Source organism: Setaria italica, chromosome III, assembly GCF_000263155.2.
Source record: "Setaria italica strain Yugu1 chromosome III, Setaria_italica_v2.0, whole genome shotgun sequence".
Taxonomy (NCBI): Eukaryota; Viridiplantae; Streptophyta; class Magnoliopsida; order Poales; family Poaceae; genus Setaria; species Setaria italica.
The window spans coordinates 12,617,383-12,630,212 of record NC_028452.1 but is presented as its reverse complement, the minus strand read 5'-3'; the positions used below and the strand labels follow the sequence as shown (position 1 = coordinate 12,630,212).

At 48.8% G+C, this 12,830-nt stretch overlaps 3 pseudogenes; 1 reads left to right on the top strand and 2 right to left on the bottom strand.

The window, feature by feature from the left end:
• Positions 1–239: 239 nt before the first annotated feature.
• LOC101753908 lies at positions 240–2,521 on the top strand (annotated as a pseudogene).
• A 550-nt stretch (positions 2,522–3,071) lies between these two features.
• On the bottom strand, positions 3,072–5,094 carry LOC101756728 (annotated as a pseudogene).
• A 1,157-nt stretch (positions 5,095–6,251) lies between these two features.
• LOC101756325 lies at positions 6,252–11,978 on the bottom strand (annotated as a pseudogene).
• Between the last annotated feature and the right edge of the window lie 852 nt (positions 11,979–12,830).

Below are 12,830 nucleotides of genomic sequence, written 5' to 3'. Positions count from 1 at the left end.
TATAGGAGTGGTCGCGCGTGACAGTAAAGGAAATGTGCACTTCAGTGCATGGCGCGTACTATTCAGACGCGCAGGAGCTGCAGTAGCCGAGACCACAGCATGTGTGGAAGGAATTCGCCTAGCTACACAACGGTGTCGGCAGCCGGTGATAATTGAATCGGATTGCGCATGAGTAGTCGCGGCCTTGCAGAGCGAGAACATCGACAAGTCAGAACTGAGCTATCCCAACTGCTTGGCGAATGGAGGATGACTCAAGTAAGAGAGAGAGGGTAATCAGCTAGCAAATGAATTAGCTTTGTTAGCTAGACTACATTCTGCAGTTTGGTTGAGGAACTCCTGCGTGCGTGTCACACCTTATCCAAAATGATTGTAACAACAAATCTGTTCAGTTAATAAAGAGCTTTCTTTACTCACAAAATAAAGTTAATTGTCCGTCTATCTATACCTATTATTAAAGCAAGCAACGTCTCTGCTAGTAATTTTCGTCCGTCGCCCTAATTTTGCAAAAAAAACCCTGACGTTGCGTGAAATCAACCCGCAGTCCAATTCTGAGTATAGGGGGGCTCGGTTGGAAAAAAATAGGAAAGCGAGGGGGTTAAAGGGGAAAGAGCTCAGCTCCCTCGTTCCCCTCCCTCCAACCGTCATGGTCATTTTGCAAAAAAGCCCCTCAAGTTTTTGGTAATGAACCCGCAGTCCATATTCTGAAGAGAGGGGGGCTCGGGTGGGAAAAGGAGGGAAGGGAGGGGGTTAAGGGGAAAAGGCTTCTCCTTTCTCCACAACAGAGAGGCGCAGGAGGGGATTGGGCGCGGGCGGAGGCCGGAGCGGGGCGCCCTGCCGCTACCCCGCGCGGCCTCGGCGGCGAGGTCGGCCGGGCGCTTGGCGGCGGCCTGCGGCTGCGTGCACTCGTCGTCTCGACCCTTCTAGATGCGGGCCGCGGCGGCAGCGGCGGATCGGAGCAGGAGGCGGCGGCGGTACTACGCGTGGACGAGGGTCTTGGTGTCGATGGGGCGGAGGAGGCCTGACTGGTCCTCCTGCAGCGCCTCCCACGAGCGGTCGTCCGCGAGAACAAGATCCCCACGGAGCGCGCGGAATCAGCGGCGCAATTCAGGGGACGATCGGACGGCGGCGAGGAAGGCGCGGCAGGTGAGGGCTGATCTCAAGGATGAGGTCGTCCCCGAGGTCGCGGATGGGGCACCACAATGGCTAGCCTTAAGGTACAACTCATATTTCATTAGTTGTTCATTGAGTGTTTACCATGACCTGTACATTTTCTTCTCCTTTCTAATCACACAATCGCTATTCTCCGTAGGCATTAGGCTACGAGTTTGACAATGATGAGTTTCATGCAAATGTTCATGGTACCTTGCCATATCACAATCTGAGGCCCAACCCTGTTTTGAGGACCCTCCTACTTTCAATTCCATAGAGAAAAATAGTATGAGAAGCACCGGTTTTTCTGTTTTGTTGCTGTACTCACAAATGACATGCTTGAAAAAATGATTAAGAGAGCATTTTTACCAACCTAATTTTGGTTGTTGCAGGTATTCACAAACTCTGACAAAGCACATGCGGAGGAGGCTCTGCACAGGCTGGGTTTACAGGGTTGCTTTGATGGTGTGATATGCTTTGAGACACTGAATCCTTGCAATGGTTTGATATGCTCAGTCCCAGAATTGCATGCTGTTCAAGGATGAAACATTTGCCGACTTGGTTGATCTGAATGAATCAAATGGGTTCAGACCCAAATCACCCATCCTCTGCAAGCCCTCCATTGAAGGCATGAAAGCTGCAATTCGAATTGCAAATGTTGATCCTAAGAAGACAGTAAGAATTCTCCTCTCTGAAACATGACCAAGTACACGTTCAAACAAGCAAGGAATGCCCCGGTGGAAATTTACCTTCTATATATTTTTCAGATATTTTTTTGACAACAGCACTCGGAACATAGCTTCAGGAAAGGTTGCAGGCTTCCATCTTGTGATTGTAAGACGTCGTACATAGCCCAGATTCCACATTAACCATCATCTTGTTCAAAGGAAAAACTTAATTTACAAAACTTCCTGAATTTTGCATGTTGGCAGGTCGACACTTGTTCTCGTGGCTGACCATGCTCTGGAGAGCATTCATAACATCAAGGAAGCTTTGCCCGAGATATGGGATGGTCAAGATCGGTCTGAATCTGATGTTGTTCTTACTTCCAGCTCTGTTGGGACTGCGGTGGTTGCTTGAATGCGTCACCATGTGGGTTATCCATCCTGTAATGCCACGTGTGGACTACTTGGTGTGATTTTGGATAGTGGATGCAGAAGATGTATCCTAGCTTCACTAGTGAAGAATTTGCTGTCATAGTTCCAACTATTAATAACACTTGGAGCACTGTAAGCATATGCAGTAATTCTGCAGATGTTACTCGCATTATCGGTGTACCATTCTCTATGTACCGTGTTTTTACCTCAGAATAAAGTGATTGCTCTAAATACAAAACTTCAGAAGTTTGTAAGATATTTAGATGAGTCTTGGATTTTTAGATGACAACCCTTTACAAACATATTTTTCAAAGAAAGGTCCTTTAGGTAGGTAATAAGGGCATTGAAATAAATATAAAGTTTCAATGCAGTCCTTCTCATCGGATTATATTCAACACACAAGACATTATCTGAAAAAAGGTACAAAATGATATGCAACAATCAAATTTGTGGTTCATAACCATAATTTATAAGTCCATACATTAATTGATTAATTTGCAAACATCTAAATAGATATTACTCTTAGAACTCTCAACTACATCCATTTCATCAAAAGGTACATATTAAGTCATATTAAAATATAATTAGCTACATATAGACCATATTATATAGTATGGTAATATATCGATGTAGTTTTTATGTACCCATAGCAACGCACGGGCATATTTGCTAGTGTATTGGTAAAGAAGATAAAATACAGAAAAAAAGCAATAATTTCAACAAACAACAACCTGTGCATTGGGAAGTTTACTTTTAAGAATGGATTTAATATACTCTTCCATCTCTAAAAAATAAACAAGGGCAAAACATTGAAAGTGGCTCTCCTCGGGAAAAAAAAGAACATTGATATTGGTGTTATGCCACGAAGAGTACTCGATGCATACATCAGATTGAATGTTCAGTCTCTCCTAGTCCCTCTAGGAGCAAACAATAAAAAAGAAGAGCAAGAATCCTTTCCAAATTGTAGTTGTTCTGCTGTATAATTGAACATCACAGGCACAATGTGCGCATGCATGTTTGTAGTAACAAGAGGCACCAATGCATCAAGCACGTGTACGTCCCTCTAGGTCCGCCACATCTAACAAAAACTGACCAAATGCTGCACGCGATGACCCACCTTCCTTCCAGGCCATGGCTGCAGCCTCTTTGAGCGACGTCACCCGCGCCCGGAGTCGGGCCCCTTCTTCACTCTCCAACACTAATCTTACCTTGGCCTCTACCTCCTCAGCCTTGACCAGCCCCTGCTGCCACCCGACCACCTCCACACCAACCCCAAACTCCTCCACCATGAACACCTTGTTCATCTTCTGCTCTGCATACTGAGGCCAGCAGAGCATCGGCACACCAGCCATGACCCCCTCTAGCACAGAGTTCCACCCGCAGTGCGTGACGAATGCGCCTACCGCCTTGTGACGAAGCACGTCCACCTGCGGTGCCCATAGCTTGACGACGAGGCCACGGCCATTTGTCCTCTCCAGGAATCCCTCCGGCAGGAGTGTGTCGAGGTCCGGGTCACCATGGACCGCGAACGTGTTGTCACGAAGAGGTGCTCGCACCACCCAGAGGAACCGGTGGCCGGATCTCTCGAGGCCAACGGCAATATCCTTGAGCTGGTCCTCCGAGTGGAATCCCAAGCTTCCAATACAGAGGAACGCGACACTGTGCTCCGGTTGCTCATCGAGCCATGTGAGGCACTCGTGCTTTCCTTTGGTCTCACCAGCCTTCTCCACAAGTGGCCCGACGGAGTACACCGGAGGCACCGTGAACTCACCTCCGGGGAGAAACCGCGGGTCCTTGAGAGTCCCCAGTGCCAGAGCCTCTAGAGACGCGAACGTGTTCACCAGCATGCCGTTTGCCTCCAGATTCCTGCAGTACATGTTCACCAGCGCTTGGTATATCTCACTCTTTGGGTCCTCGAGCATTTCACGGAAGAGATGGGAAGCCGGCACGGGTGGGACACCAAACAAGTCGAGAGGAGAGTCTCCGAGCTCCTTGAAGCTTAGCTGACCCCCCGTGCGGATGGAACAAAGCTGGAGCGATATACCGCGAGGGCGGAAGCACTGTAGGCGACGAAGGTGTAAGCCGGGATCCCGAGCTCCTTGGTGACGTCGAGCGCCACGTTGGACGTGAAGTCCAGGATCACCGCGTGGACGCTTCCCGGAGGCATGGAGCAGAGGAACTCACCGAGGTGCTCGTTGTACCGCCTGAGCAGCTCCGAGTACCCGATGAGGAACTGCGCATCGTTGGTAACGGTGGGCGGGTTGTTGATCCGAGGGAGCGTGTGGAACGTGACCGACGGCTTGGAGGCTGCGACCCGGTCGACGGCGGCGGCGAAGGCGATGTTCTGGTCCTTGGTAATGTTGATGATGGCGACCGTGACGGCGTAGCCCTCCTCCAGGAGGGCGTCGGCGAGCTGCATCATGGGGACGAAGTGGCTGACGGCGAGGCCGGGGTACAGCACGACGGTCTTCTTCTCCATGGCCGGCTGATTTTTCTGGTTAGCTCGATGGTGGCAAGATGAAGGTTATCACTACTTTATCATGCATGAGTAATCGAACGGTGGCTTCAAATAGGAGAGGGGTGGCAACGGTCCCCGGCTAGCTAGCGTTTCTGTACTGTTGATGGTGCGGACTGCGTCGCACGGCAGCATCAGCTTGAGCCTCAGCCTCTGTCTAACACGTGATTCACACCGATAGCGACGGCAACGGTCCCCGGCTCAGCTGTCGGATCCTGGCGTCCTTCATCACCACAGTTCGTCCAGCGTCCGTACATGCGGAAGTTATTTCTTTGCTCAGCCTTGTCTTGCATAAAAGGGACGTGGAGTCCAGCGATCTTGTTTCTTCGTACAGAAGCTGCTCATTCTGGAGGGAATAAAAGTAACCTGAAAACCATCATCTACCAAGCAACCATGAAGTTCAAGCCAACGGCTTTAGTTTTGTATGTTTTGTTTAGTGAAGTCTTTGTTGTCAGGTGGTGTGTCTGTTGGCATAATAATTGGTGGGGTGTAACCTGCTGGATGTGTGTGTTAATCAGCTGCAAGTTGCATGTTTCTTTTTTCTTACCAACTGTTGAGGAAGTAACACTGAAAGTAACTGAAGACTGCTTTGGGGGTCCGGTCTTGAGCAGATTGTTATTTGAGTTACAATTCCACAACAATGAATGAACAACATTGCACTGTTTTTAACTGGAACGTGAGGGGGTTGAATGCTAAAGCTAGAACGAAGGTGGTCAGAGATTTGGTGTCTGAGCATAAAGCCACTGTGGTATGCTTGCAAGAGACTAAACTGGAAGACATTGACTCTCATAGTGACAGACTTTGGGCACTCAATTTGCCAAGAACTTCACTTTCTTGGCAGCTCAGGAAACAAGAGGGGGTGTTCTTCTTGCTGCACATGAGGACTATTACAAGCTGAGTGAGCCACAAATTGGTGAAAATACAGTGACAGCCAAATTGGAGGTCAGGACATATCCCCTTGACTGGTGGGTGACTGGAGTCTATGGACCACAGGATGATACTTCAAAACTGGAATTTCTCAATGAAATCAAGCAATGCAAACCAGTACAATCTGACAGATGGCTTTTAATGGGGGACTTCAATATGATTTTGAATGCTGATGATAAGAGCAATGATAACATAAACAGAAGAATTATGGGGGCATTCAGAAATACAGTGCAGGATCTCGAGTTAAAGGAAATCCCTTTGTTAGGAAGGAAATATACATGGAGTAATCATGTCACTCACACTAGGATAGACAGATTCTTTTGCTCCACTGATTGGGGGGTCATGCTGCCACACTGCAAACTTCAGGCTGATGCCTCTTTGGTTTCTGACCATTGCCCCCTCATCCTATCTGCTGAAAGCTATTACAGAAGCTATAAGGGATTCAGATTTGAGTCCTTCTGGCCCACCATACAGGGATTCAAGGAAGAGGTTGCTGCATCCTGGAGTAGAGAGCTTAACATCCATAATCCTTTCCTTAGACTACATATCAAAATGCAATGTACTGCGAAAAAGTTGAGATTGTGGGCAAGATCAAAGATTGGGAACAACAAACTTTTGATGACAGCAGCAAAACAGCTAATTGGGATCTTTGATGTGGTTCAGGAGCACAGAATTTTGAGCCAACAAGAAATCCTTCTGAAGAGAGACCTCAAGAATAGATTCCTGGTTATGTCAGCAATTAAAAAATTAAGAGCAAAACAAAGGGCAAGGGTCAACTACTTGAAAGCAGGAGATGCTTCCTCCAAATTTTTCTTTATCACTGCAAATGGAAGAAGACAGAAAAAGTACATCAAAAGTTTGCAAACAACCCAAGGGACTCTACACAAAAAGGAAGAAAAGGAAAAGGCCATATACGATCACTTCAATTCAGTGCTGGGATCTTCTGACACAAGACTAGAAACTCTAAACTGGGAAATAATTGACATGCCTAGGCATGACTCGAGCCACTTGGAGACAGAATTCACAGAGGAGGAAATAAAAGAAGTGATTATGGATCTGAAACAAGAATCAGCTCCAGGGCCTGATGGTTATATAGGAAAAATTTTCAGAAACTGTTGGGATATCATAAAGGATGATCTAGTGGCAGCCATCCATTTTTTCTACAACATTCATGATCAGCACTTCAACCTACTTAATTCTGCCCACATTGTACTGCTGCCTAATACCTCTGAAGCTAAAGGGATCAATGACTACAGGCCCATCAGTCTCACCAGCAGTATTGCCAAGATCATTTCAAAACTTCTAGCTAACAGATTGGCTCAGCACTTGCATCAGCTTGTCTCCAGGAATCAGAGTGCCTTTATCAGGAAGAGATCAATACATGACAACTTCTTATACACTCAGAGCACAATCAGATTCCTTCATAGAGCTCACAAATCAGCCTTATTCCTAAAGCTTGATATAGCTAAAGCTTTTGATTCAGTTAAATGGGATTATTTGATGGAGGTATTGGAGCACATGGGTTTTGGCTCAAGATGGAGGGATTGGATCTCTGTGCTACTACACACTGCTTCCTCCTCAGTTTTGGTAAATGGGTCAAGAACTTCTTTCTTCAGACATATAAAAGGCCTAAGACAAGGAGACCCTCTATCACCCATGCTCTTCATTTTGGCATTGGAGCCATTGCAGAGGCTCCTAGATCTAGCAGAGCAAACCTCTTATCTGACTCCTCTGGCTGGAAGGCATGCCAAGTTTAGAATAAGTTTGTATGCAGATGTTGCTGCCTTATTTCTGAATCCAGTAAAAGAAGAAGTGGATGCTGTCAAGGAAATTTTTGATACTTTTAGAGCAATTTCAGGCCTACATATAAACCTGGCCAGGACTGCAGTTTACCCTATATGCTGCCAGCAGGTTCCACTACAACAGGTTATGCAAAACATGCCTTGCCAAGTGAACAATTTCCCATGCAAATACCTTGGGCTGCCTTTAAGTTTAAGAAAATTAAGAAGGGTGGAGGTTCAGCCTTTACTAGACAGAATTGCTGCAAAGCTCCCAACTTGGAAAGGTAAACTAATGGACAAGGCTGGAAGAGTAACTTTGGTCAGATCGGTGCTCACATCAATACCAATCTATTTCCTCACTGTTTTTCCACTCAAAAAATGGGCCGTAAAGAAGATTGATAAGCTCAGGAGAGGTTTCTTATGGAAAGGATCAGAACATGTGAATGGGGGGCACTGTCTAGTCACTTGGAAGAAAGTCATGCTGCCTAATAACCTGGGAGGATTGGGCATTCTAAACCTTGAGATGTTCAGTAGAGCTTTGAGATTAAGATGGCTTTGGATTGAATGGAGTGACCCTCACAGACCATGGGTTGGCACAACAGTACCTTGTGATCATATTGACAGACTATTCTTCAGAGTAAGTACGGTTGTCACTATTGGGAATGGCTCAAAGGCTAAATTCTGGCATAGTACCTGGATACAAGGCAAAGCACCGATGGATATCGCTCCAAATCTCTACAAGTTGGCATGGAGAAAGAATCAGACGGTTCAGGAAGATCTTCTAAACCAAAATTGGACCAGGGGGTTATGGCGCATGTCCTCAATTCAGGAGATGGCTGAATTTGTTGTCCTATGGGATTTAGTGCAAAATGTGCAGCTGACAGATCAGGAAGACTCAATTAAGTGGCGGTGGATGGCAGACGGTGTTTACACTGCAAAATCTGCATACACTGCCCAGCTAAGAGGAACCTATTCACCATTGCAAAGTGATAGCATCTGGAAGGCTTATGCTGAAGGGAAGCTGAAGTTTTTTGCTTGGCTCATGACTCAGTCCAAACTTCTGATAGCAGATAAACTCTTGATCAGGAATTGGCCATGCTCAGATGTGTGCTCTTTGTGTGACCAAGCTTCGGAAACGACTGTTCACTTATGCTTACATTGCCCATATGCAAAGGAAATCTGGGTGCTTCTCGCCACTTGGATGGGGTGGCCTACTGACTGCTTCATGATTCCAGCTCAGGACATACAGGAATGGTGGAATGAATTCCTGAAGCCTTTTGCAAGAAAGGTGCGAAGATCGGTGGCAGCTCTTATTATGTACACCACATGGAATATTTGGAAAGAAAGAAATTGTCGGGTGTTTGACAACAAATCCATGCGACCGGATCAGGTATTTCAACTAATTCAGAATGGCGTGATGCTTCGAAGAAGGGCGTGCGGTACCCCGTTCATCCGAGAGGAGATTGCTCTTTCATGATGTTTTTCAGTTTCTTATTGTTACTTCCTGTGTTTGAGGTCGTTTCCTTTCATGTAGTCTATATGTAAAACTATGTCCAAATTTCTTCTCCTCTTAAATGAATAGGCAGAGCTCCTGCCAATAATTTCGAAAAAAAATTACTGGGGCTGGCCAACTTGATCGGGGTTGCCCGAAAAACTCTTTGGTCCCCGTTGTCCTAGGGGGTAGGGGTGTGGCACCCCACCTCGTGCCTCCGCCTCCGTACCTTCCCCCTCTTCCGTCTTGCCGCTGCCAGCCGCTGCCAGAGATTCACTGGTGGAAGCCCGCACGGCAACAATCATGGTGGCGGTAGGGCACCATCTCCTTTCCTCCGGTTAGTTTTCTCCCCCGAGCTCGTGGTCGGCGGCCGCAGCTTCTTGTCTGGGTTGGCAGTGGTCCGACTCCGATCCAGGCCCCCATAACACCCGAATACGACACTCCCTCGTCCATCAGGTTGGCCGATGGCCTTTCCCTTTCGCATACTCGGGGTCGCGGCGCCATCGAGCTCCGTTGTTGTCTAGCTCATGGACGTCTTCACCTCCAAGAGCTGATGGGTTTCGGCTACCGACTGCGTGCGGCTGCGGCCCTACGGCGATGGCGTGCGGTGCACCAACTGCAAACCTATCAGCAACTCAAATCCAAACCAAGGAGGCAAGGACCATAGACTTGTAATAGCGATAGGATGCATCACAAATATCTGACGCCAACAAGACCAACCAATTTGAGCAGCGCAGGAGAAAAACAGCAAATCCCAGCCAGCGATTCTAAACAAAATTTGGGCTGTGATTGACAACATTTAATGGCATATATATAAGGTTGGGATTGGCTCTTAAACTGACTATGGTAATGCTAATTTTCATATATGTAAGGTTGTTATAATTAGAAATGAGTTCAAGTTCTTCATATAGAAGGAACATACCACCATGCTGAAATCCAATAAAGACTGCAGGCGTGCAGCAAATGCAATGATGCTTCCAAACTGTAGCTGACCCACCGCATCATGGGCGTGTCAGTCGCTGCCCGAGACAACCTGCGTCCGACAAGAACTGGCCAAAAGCAATGCGCGACGAGCCACCATCCTTCCAGGACACTGCGGCGGCTTCCTTGTGCTGGGAGACCCGTGCCCTGAGCCGCTTGCCTTCCTCGGCCTCCATCACCAGCTTCACCTTGGCCTCCATCTCCTCGGCCCTAACCATCCCCTGCTGCCATCCGACCACCTCAACGCCGACCCCATACTCCTCCACCATGAACACCTTGTTCATCTTCTGCTCCGCATACAGAGGCCAGCAGAGCATCGGCACGCCCGCGGTGATCCCTTCCAGCACCGAGTTCCACCCGCAGTGCGTCACGAACGCTCCTGTCGCCCTATGACAGAGCACTTCCACCTGCGGCACCCACAGCTTGACGACGAGACCACGCCCACTGGTCCTCTCCAAGAACCCCTTGGGCAAAAGGGCATCGAGGTCTGGGTCGGCGCAGGGGTCGAACGGCTTCTCCAGGTCGTCGGGTGCAGGGGCTCGCACCACCCACAGGAACCGGTGCCCGGACTTCTCCAGACCAATGGCCATCTCCTTTAGCTGCTCCTCTGAATGGTTGCCAGCGCCGGTGCTTCCAAAGCAGAGGAACACCACGCTGTGCTCAGTTGCCCGTCGAGCCACGCGAGGCACTCGTGCTTCTCTTTTGCCTCGCCGTACCCGGCGACAAACGGACCGACACAGTAGAGCGGAGGCATTTTGGGGAAAACCCGTGGATCGCCAAGAGCTCCCACTGCACGAGCCTCAAGCGATCCGAACGTGTTCGCTAGAATTCCTTGGGATTCTTGTATTCTGGTGAACATGTTCATCACTGCCACGTATGTCTCACTCCCTGGTTCCTCCAGCAGTTCAGTGTTGAGATGAGAAGCGGGCACTGGTGGGACGCCATGGAAGTTCAGAGGCATGTCTCCCACCTCTTTGAGACTCGGCTGGCCTTCCGCACGGTTCGACAGAACCTGGACGGACGCGACAAGGGCGGAGGCGTTGGTGGGGAAGAAGGTGTAAGTTGGGATCCCGAGCTTGTTGGTGACGTCGAGGACCTCGATGGACATCATGTCCACGATCAGGGAGTGGACGCTGCCGGGCGGCATCGACAGGAGGAAGCCATGGAGGTGCTGGTGGTAGCGGCGCACGAGGTCGAAGTACCTGACGACGAAGTTGCCGTCGTGGACAACGGCGGGGGAGTCCTGGTTCCGTGGGAGCTTGTGGAAGGCCACGGACGGCATGGAGGCGGCGGCACGGTCGACGACGGCGGCCAGGGCGATGTCTCCTTTCACGGTTGGGTCGATGAGCGCGACCACTACGGCGTAGCCTTCCTCTAGCAGGACGTCCGCGAGCTTCACCATGGGGACGAAGTGGCTAACGGCGAGGCCCGGGTACAGAACGACGGTCTTCTTCTCCATGGCCAGCACCCGAATTTTTAGAGCAATCAACGATCCACGTCTTCCCCAACTCCGGCTGCTCTCCTGTGACTGTGAGGGTTAGTGTTCGGGGTTTGGGATTTGGGGATGGGGGTTCCTTCTGGGAGTGGTGGTGGTTATAGGGGAAAGGCCGCCGCTGGCAGGCCGGCCCGGCGGAGGTGGAGGAGGCCGGTTGGGTTGGTTAGGGCCGGGGAGTCAACGGATTACTGCGGCGGCAGTGGATCCGGCGGCAGAGAGCGGCCAGAGACGGGGAAGAAGTGAGGGGTGGGAGCGATGGCGTGCTTTGTTGGAGTTCAAAGATGAGAAGCCGGAGGCCAGCTTGTGCACCTGGGCTTGTCGCGGTGGCTCGCCGGCGTCGTCCTATGCTGGCCAACGGCGGTCGGGACTCGGGAGCGCGTTGGGCGGCGGCGGCGGCGGATCGAGCCTGCGGGAGCGGGATAGAAGAAGACAGGGCTACCTGGGCTGTTTGTGGACCATTGGATCGGCTCATCCAACGGCTGCAAAGTCGAGTGTGCTAGCTCTAGCTGTAGCGGAGATGCGCCAGTTCAGAAGGAGCCGAAGACGGGAGCGTTGTAGATTTTGATGGTGTTGTAGATGATTGGATAATACACAGCATATTCGTGTACAGTAGATCAGTGGAGGCATTGCACTACATTTGTAAGTGCATTGCTAGGGGTTGCATCAAATTAAAAATGGCTTTAAAGTGCCCTGGCCATATCATAAATTGTAAAATGTAGGAATCAACCCAAAGAGCTATTGCAGAGAGCTGTACCGTGGGAGGGCATCGATATTTCTTCTACCAAAACGAAGAAAATAGGTATGGATCCAATGTCTCTTGAAAGGTGGAAACAACAATATTTACAAATAGTAAGTGATAATGTACCCATAGAAAGCAAAAGATTGTATTGGCTCCATGCGTGTGTAGGGCCTTAGTTGCTCAGTATGAGCCAATGTATATGAAGGTAGAGCTATCATCGCCTATTGCAGTAGCAAAGTTGAGAAAAGATGATTATCTGAATTTCTTCTAAGATTGATTCCCTGTAGCTTTTGTTTGCAGCATTGCAGATTCAAAATAGGGTGATGCCCCTTGGTAAGAAACTTGGATAAATCTCATGATACCCTCCATGCCCATTAGCAATCTATGTAGAATTTAGAGCATCAAGAGTCAGAAAAAGATGAGACCGAAGTTGCATATAGAATTTAGAGCAGCAGAAGTCGGAATAAGATGAGAAGCTGCATATATACCATATAAATGATGGGCTCAAGTAAACATCTATTTTTGTCAGTGCATATAGGTATACACATACCTTACCAAATATAAGTCCTCGCAGAGTTAATGATTTGATATCATCGCTAGGTAAGAAGTGCAGATAAGAAAGAAAATATGAAAGCTGCATTTCTCTCTAAATTT